Raw genomic sequence first — 8,761 nt, forward strand, 5'->3', positions numbered from 1 at the left:
AATATTATGGCTCTCTTCAGAATTTGCATGCAGAATATAAATAAAACTGGAATATTAAGCCCATTATCCCCACTGTGGCATTAAGGGGGAATTTGAAGTAAACAGATCTCACAAAACATTGTCACAAAAATTGCCTGCTTCTGCCCTCTACAGAGGTTCTACTTTATTTGTGGGATGGGCTTAAATGACTGAATTATAACTAATAAAAAGTCCCTCTATTACAGATGCTACCAAAACACATTATTAATATAAACCGTTGCTTCATTTTGCTTCCAGTTCCATTACTCACAAACCACAAAAGTTTAGCTCAAGCTCAATTCATAGGGCAGCATTTCTCACTGTGTCTGGGGAAGAATCTGCATTATTCCATTACTTTAACTGGAACCAACCACAGAGAGAATGAATTTTCACAATCATAGCAAGCAATTAGCTTCTAGAATAACAGAATCAATTAGGTTGGAAAAGACCTGTTTACCCTGTTAACCCTCCCATTATATTAAATATTTACAGTTTTAATTAAGAAAACTATGCTTGTATATAGTTGGATCAAAAGAGACAAATCCAATGCTACTGGTCCCATATTTCCAGAACAGGGATTTGAGGTTCAACTTGAGCTTTGGCCAGCCAGGTAACCGACCAAAGATAGCTGGAATGCTTAATGTCATCTGTGTTGTCATAACTATGAGAAAAGACAGTAGATAGCGGTGGAAAAAATAAGCAATATCTAAAATAAAAAATTATACTTCACATTTAATGGTACAGTGAAAGGGTAGATGTTATCAGTATCCAAAAATCACTTACAGCTCAGACTTAAGTTCCTCCAATGTGTTTTCTCCAAATGTTACCTGTGTGCCATTTACAAAATATACTTGAAAACATCTTTTATATTTTTTGGGGGGGCTATTTAAAAAATATTGTTGTTAAAGTGTTGAAATACTTTGTTCTTGGTGAATTTTATTTTTCATTCACACACTTGTTTAAAAAAAATGTTGTAATTAAAAAGAAGCAAGACAAAAGACACAATATTTAGATAAAGCCATAACACCAGTGTGACAATGTATATCCCCCATGTCCTCAATCCTTGTCTGGGTTCATACAAGGAAGAACACTGACCTCTGGACTGATGAAAAGAAGCCTGACCCTTATATCAGCCACAATCTTATTCTTATTATTTCTGTGACATTCCTGTTATTATCTCAGTGGAAATAAGTTTTACACGCTCCCCTGCAGTTTGCCCTGTCCCCCCACTCCTCTCAGAGGGTTTTTCCCATTTCCATATCACCCTTTGCTGGTTCTGACAGCTGTTCAATCCATAGGAACCCACTTGAAACTCCACCTTAAGAACTCTTACCTTAAAAATCCCTTTCCTGTTACTTCATCTGATAGTTTTGGGAGGGATACTCCACAGAGGACCTAAGCTATCCAATTATTGCTCAAGGATGGAATCAAAATGAGGAAAACGCACACAGATACAAGTGACTAGATTCCTGTTATGAGCACCTTTCAAAAGGGATTTTTGTGTTATCTCTGGTCAGGAGCAGGAACTGAACACAACCCTTAATCAGCAGCATCTACAGAGTTGGTCTGTGGGTTTTGCTAGAGCACAGCAGTACAGTTTGGTTAAAAAGGATATGTAAGCTGTTCACGTGGAAGCAGAGAGCTGAAATGAAAGGATCAAACCAATTTAAGATGTGGGCTAGAGTGCTTCTGTTAGTGTGAAATTATTAAAATGAATGCTTTCAAAGATCCAATAAATCAACTGGATTATGAATCTTTTTTTCATGTGTGTCTCTGCTCACCTAAAGCTCCACAGAGCAGCCATGAAGAGCAATTAAGGACACCCATAGAGAGGATTCGGCTGTAACACTTCAGGTGCCTCAATTTCTTTCAGTCCCTGTTGAAAGAATTCCAGCCGGTCCTCCTGTCCCATTTAATCCCTCTTGGGTTTTCACCCAGAACACTTCACTAATACTTAAGTTACACACAAGGGAATCTCAGCAGATTTCAGCAACTTGCCTCCTTGCTAACATAACACATCAATTTTTCACCTCCCTCTTTGTCCACCCTACATTCCTCCCAGTTTCCATCCTCCCAAAGATCCCAGCTGAAATGGATTTGCCACTTGGTTACACACCAAGGCTTACTGAGCCATCAATGAGCAGGGCTTGGCTACATCCCACAAAAGCAGGCATTTGATGTTTGAGCACTTCCAGCACTGCCCACGGAACAACTCCCAGGAGTCCAGAAGCGTATCCTGGCAAAGCACTGTGCATCAGCACGCTGACATTTCCCTCTGCTCAGAGGGAGGGAGAGCTGCCCCCGTGCCGCGGTGCCCCGGGGCTTCCACGGCTTTGCTGCTCTCTCTGCAGTGGAATTGCACTGCAGGAATTGTCCTCAGGCATTTCAAATGACACTACAGCCTTCAGCGCCCTGCAGGGGACAGACTGTTTGCTATTGCCGAGTTCAAACAGCCACAAAAATGCCAAATAACCTTCACAGTAAGGCTCAGCCATTTCATCATAAAGTCTATAATCAAGCAGGCTACTCAAGTGGGAATGCACACAGAGCCAACTGGGAATAGAGGAGAAAAACAACCTAAGCCTTGCTCAAGACTGCCAAGGCACAGATCAACCTTCAGTTCCATCCCCCTTCCCAGAATCTGCCCAACATTAACCCAGAGCTGAAATTACTTGGGCAAAGAGTTTACAATCTCATGGACCCAATAAAGCCTGTGCAAACACACGGCTATTTCACCAGGATGCTTCATGGGCATTGCTGAATCCCCTTTGTGCTGCCTTTTTCTCTTGGTAAACAAAGTTCTGTTAGAATGCAGGGGTAAGCAAGGGCATCCAGAGGATCCATAATAGGTGAGGCTGTTTCCTTCTGCTTCCTAACTACACTTCTTCCTTCTCAACTTGCTCTTGAGGCACTCGTTTAAATATAACTATGCAGAATTTAATGGATGCCTGCTACATGCGGGTACGTACTTTCAACGGCATCTCACTGCATTTCTTCATAGCTGGCAGCAATGGATGGACACCTGTCTGCCTCATCTTCCAGGAATTTAGTCATGATAATGATGAGCAGACATTTTACTCATCAAAAGTACCTCTGTTCAAACCTACCCTTCCAAAAATCCCAGAATGAACACTTGAAAATAGTTCACTATATTCTTGGCTAATGTTGTGAAGGATGTCACCATAAAAGGCAATGCACTATGTGTGCACCACAAAGGAGATGATGGTGCACTGCTGCAAGAATTAGACTTGATACCTCTGGTTTTAAGGAAATATGAGCACAGATGCATCCTTTCCTTGTGTCTCCAAAGCAGTGAGAGGAAGAAAGAACCATACAAACCTCATACGCAACACAAATTTCTATTCTACCAATATAAGTTAGCTTATTTCTTTTACTTCTGTGATTTAAGGGCCAGATTTCCCAGTCACAGCACAAGAACCCTTACAGCAGTTTTACATCAACACAAATAGGTCTATTGAAAATAAGCAAAGAGGAATCCTGAGAACACCGCAGCAGTGACCCAGGTGGAAATGCAGGGTACCCCAGTTACCAGTCCTAATACAAAATTCCTTGCTTTACTTGCTATTTGCAATAAACACCTTCAGCACGTAACAGATTTGTTATGCCCTTAACACTCGTGGACCGTGAGTTAGAGCTCTGACCCAGTTTTGCCCTCAGGTGGCTGACAGGTCTGAGATTCTCCTGTTCAAACCCAGGTTATTCTGTCTAGGTTTCACACAGTTAACCTTTATACTCCTGTGGTATTGCCCTTAGAACCTTCAAAACGTCCCTGGAATACTGCCAGTAAGTTAAAGACAGGACCATCATCATCTAGTGAGAGGTCAAGTACCTCCAGAGCTGTTCTGTGCTTTCAATGCCTTTCATTTGAGACTGCTATTTTTCTAAAGGGAAATGAACTCCTGCTGCTTTTCTCTCTATGATACATATATTGAGGAGAGGTGGGTTTTGTATGCATGTGTTTGCTTCTTTTTAAGCTGCATCTCTTCCCATATCTCAATAAAAGCGAAGTATGTATTTCCAAAAGGAGAGAAATCACCTGCTTACTAATAACTTTGAATTGCAGAACAAAGGGTAGGGTTGGAAGAGACCTTAAACACCATCTTGTTGCACTCCCTTGCCATGGACCAGGACACCTTCCATTGGACCAGGTTGCTCCAAGCCCCCTCCAGCTTGGCCTTGGACACTCCCAGGAATGGGGCAGCCACAAGTTTTCTAGGCAACCTGTAATGGTGCCTGGATAACTTAGGTAGTAATCCTCCTGTAACTCTTTAGATTCACCCCAAAATCTTTTACAGGCCTGCTTCAAAAGAGGCAAAATATGTCATTTTTACAGCTGCAACATTTGTACTGTAACAGACTCAAATCTTCTGCAAGGTTTGTCATTCAGAACTTTTCATCTCCCTCCATAAATCCAGATGGTTCAGCTACAGAGGAGCAGCATGGTGCCAGTTCAGTGTTGTATTCAACGAGACACAATTAAAGACAAGGCTCTGTGAAAGAGAGACCAAGTGCTGCAAACTGCGGCTTGTCTTGTTTGCACAGGGAGATGTGAGAAACAAGCAGGACATTTACTTGCCTCATTTCATTTTCACTTTTCCAGTCATAATAAAGCAAATATATATGAGTGCCAGGTTTTCATGCAGGAGAAATAGTCTTAACGTCATACACCTACACTGTGCTCATAGAAAACATGAGTAAGTTGTTAATAATGTAAAAATTATCATTGGCTTTATCTTTCATGCTTTTCAAGGAAAATACTGGCTTCGCCAACTTCTGCCAAGTTCTGTCCAGTACAAATTATTCTTGGGTTATTTCTCATGGACTATTGTAATACTATTCATATACTGAATAATTGACACTTTTTTCATTTAAACAGAGTCTATTAGATAGCACTCAACTGTAAAAAGTAAGGTAAATGTTATGCAGTGCAAAGAAGCAGAATGAGATCTTCCCAGGCTGATGAATCTAGTCTGTGTGAGGTACTTCACTGGGTTTTCACTTTTTCTGGAAGCAAATCCATTGTAATCAAACCACCCTTACCTGTAATACTGACAGAACAAGAGCTGCATCCTTTGATCACTGGGATGCACAGTGAACTATGGAGGTGTTGGCAGAATCCCTGGGCCACTCTGCTTTCTGAACCAAAGACTACCATGAGAAAACGCATGAGGTTTGTTGTTTGTTTGCTTTACCTTTACATGATATTGAGATATTGAAACTCTATTTAATGAATGCAGAGGCATTCACTAGGAGAGGGAGTGAAACGCTGTTTAAAGGAAAACCTGCTGCAGGAAATGCCCATGATAACATCTGTTTTGGCAAAGAAGTAAGACCTGGACAGGCAGTTATCCTGAAGTCTCCCTCACAGCCCTGAGGAAAGTGTGGTTTTGTTTGTAAACACATGCTCAGAAGTTTCTCCATATGGACTGAGGAGTAAGTCTCACAAAACCATATGTAGCCATTATACTCCTTAGGGAAGGGCTGGAAAAGACAGAAGATGAGCCATATCCTCATATCATATTATGGGCTTTTTGCTTTAAACTAGCAGCCTTCCCATCTGTTCTGTGCTCATTAGGAATGCAAAAAGAACACATCTCACAGTTCCATCAGCACAGAGCCAAACTAAACTGGTTAAATGGCTGGGTAGAAGCTTCCCATGTTCCTACAATGGTATTTCCAGCTGTGTTTCCCATGTTTGTGACACATACAAGGAAAAACGATGCCCTGAACGACAGGGAAGCTTTAGAGTTAATAAAAGCTTCTTTGTATCTGCTGTCAGACACAACGATCTGTCAGGGTAGCACTGCAGCTCATTCTCCTGACCTAGACCAGGAGCTCAGTGCAAAAGTGAAGAGACAGCACAAAAAAACCCCCAGTGTACATTTATCTGGAATTAGAGCAACACCTTGGGGTAAAAGAATCTACTCCATCTATCATTAATACCTCAGCTGCTAGAAATTAGTGTGAATTTTATATACCGAGATATCACTTTTATTAATATCTGGGAAATCTAAAAAGTGCTGGGGAATGCTTAGGTCAGGAAATTACATCTGGCTGGCAATAATAATGAATAAAAATACCCCTTTAAAAAGTTAAGTTAGTTGGGTCTGAATTGGGAAATATCACAAATGCAGAATATAATAGGTGAAACACTAACAGAGATATTTGAGGAGCAATCAAAAGCAAGAGCAGATTTTTAAATACGTGAAAAGCAGCCAGACTGAAGTAAAAAGGAGTTGCTTGCAACACTATCAGAGAAAAACGGGACACACATAACAATTCCTTTTCTTTTACTAGAGATGAGATACTGTGAGACTGCAGCAAAGCAGCTCTGCCATGAGACTTCCACAGACTGCTGGTGGTTCAGATTGAAAATGGGAACAATTGTGGTTTGAGTAAGATGATTTCTAAGCCATGTAGAAGAAATTTCCTAGAATCCTCCAAACTTCTAACTATGTAGCAGTCGTTAAACGTGCAGGAGATAGATAATAGATGGCACATTTAAAAATGTATTGGTTAAATTACTTAAGAAAGCAAACATTGCATAAGATAGCACTTGGTGTTGGAGATGCTATGTTAGATTTAAAGCAGATTGTCAGTTTCTACTTTTCCCCATTTCTTCAAGTTTTGAAAATAAAATTCATGCTTTAAAAATATAACTTGCTTTATAAAAAAACCCTCAGAATAAACACCTGCACACATTCTATAAATCAATCCATTTCTTTCCTAAGTTTCATGCCAATGCTGCACGGTATTTCTCTTTTCCATTTCAGCAATTATTTATAACAAAGAAATCCATTCACAATTGTTCTAGTGGACTTTCCTCAAGCAACGAAAATCATTGTTATCACTCTCCTTATATTTCCTCAGAACTTATTTAGACTGAGAATCTAATGATGCCAACCTGGTTTTAAAACACTTTTTGTGCTGATTGGCCTTCTACCGTTTGAGGAACAGTTCTGTTATTTGAGGAACATTGGAAAAGATTCTCCTTAAATATTCTAGGAACACTGAAAAGTCTATTCTGTTTTGTGTGTTAAATGGGGCTTTCTGAGGGTGTTTTATTTTGCTTTGGGGTCTGAGGGAAGCACCCCATGGAAGGGCTGATTCACCCTGACAGCCCAGTCAGGAGATGGACCTGGCTTCCCTCACAGGGTTCTGAGGGGGCTTTGGGGGCCAAACTTAAAAACAAAACAAAACTCCAAACACGCAGAAAGAAAACGCGCAAAAAAGACGGCAAAAAATGAACTTACCAAGCGCAGACAAGACAACTGGAGAGCTCCGCCGGTCCGTGTCCACCTGTTCGGCGATCCTGAGGCGAAGCTGAGGGCGGGAACGCTGCCCCCTCACGGCTTCCCGCCGTTTTTCAGGCTTCTGAGAGCAGGAAGAGCCGAGCCCGCCCCTCACGGCTTCTCTCCCTCAGAAATCCTCAACAAGGTGGGAAGTTGTGGGGCGCAGCTGTTCCTCGTTCTTTTGAGGACTTCTGAGGGCGGGCAGCTGTGAGGGGGCGGCGTTCCTGCCCTTTTAGAGGCTTTTTAGCCCCTTTGCTCAGGGCTGTGAGGGTGCGGCGGGGCTTCCGTAGCTTGGTGGGTCTTTGCAGGCTGGGAGTGCGGTGTGGCTGGGGGGTGCTTCCTCCCTCCTCTTCCTCAGGAAAGTTAAATTTTGTGTTTTAAGAGGAGTAGAACTGTGAGGGGTTCTTTACGGCCCATCCGTGCTGCCTCCCCTTGCGGCTCCTTTGCTTTTGGCTGTGTCACTGGGTGAGGTGTGAGGTAATACCTTTCTTTGTGCTTGTGGTTTTATATATGTGTATACTATTTTTAAAGTACCTGTGTATATCTATACATGCTGTATGTGTGTACATACATATATCTTTGTCAGGCCCGGAGGCTGATAAAAAGACTCTGCTGAGCACTTTCAGGGAGGTGAGGGTTAACCCTGCTTGTGGACCTGATCTGTGAGGGATAATGGTTTCACTTATCTCATATACTTAATAAACTAACCAGCAGGGTGTTCATAAAAGAAATAGCTACTACTAAAGCTTTTTCTCTCATAGAAGAAAACAAGTCCATGGCTTTGGTTTTATCAGACCCCAACATTGCCTTGAGGGAGTGGGGTGGGTTTAAAGTAGCTATTAAAATTATTGCTGGGAAATGAAATTTGATTAAAAAAGCAGCAGCGCCATTGTTTTACAGAAGTATTTTGTTAAAGGGTGCCATTTCAGGTTGTTATTTGAGCTCTGGGTGCTGCTTTATTGAAGATATCTACTTAGAATATTACAGCTGTGAAATGGAGAACTGCCTCACCTTTTATTATTTGATATTTGAACAGCAAATACAGGCCATTAGAAGGAAAAAAATTTGCTTGCCCCACTGGTAGATGTGTATTATTTCTGTAGTATGCATGGCTCTTACACAGCAGTATGATGTTATTTTTATGACTTTGGGATTTTGTTTTTGTTGTTATTCCTGCCAGTGATTAGAATTCGGCAGAGACAAGTGTGTGTGTGTCTGTGTTTTGTTTGAGTTTTTGTTAGTTTGCTTTGAAAGGGGGCCCAAACATGTCAATTGCTGCTACTTGCCAGAAGTGTGCCTGTGGAGACATTGTCCTAGAATAGCTACCACCAGCAGTTTCACTTCGCATAGGCTTACAGCTTTGCATTTTTGTTGCCTGCTACATTTTAAAGCCTCATTAGTCAAAAGCTACATTTTGCTACCAGAAGCAG

This window comes from Melozone crissalis, unplaced genomic scaffold (assembly GCF_028551555.1).
Source record: "Melozone crissalis strain CALT ecotype California unplaced genomic scaffold, PUWL_Pcris_2 ptg000212l_1, whole genome shotgun sequence".
In the NCBI taxonomy this organism is placed as follows: Eukaryota; Metazoa; Chordata; class Aves; order Passeriformes; family Passerellidae; genus Melozone; species Melozone crissalis.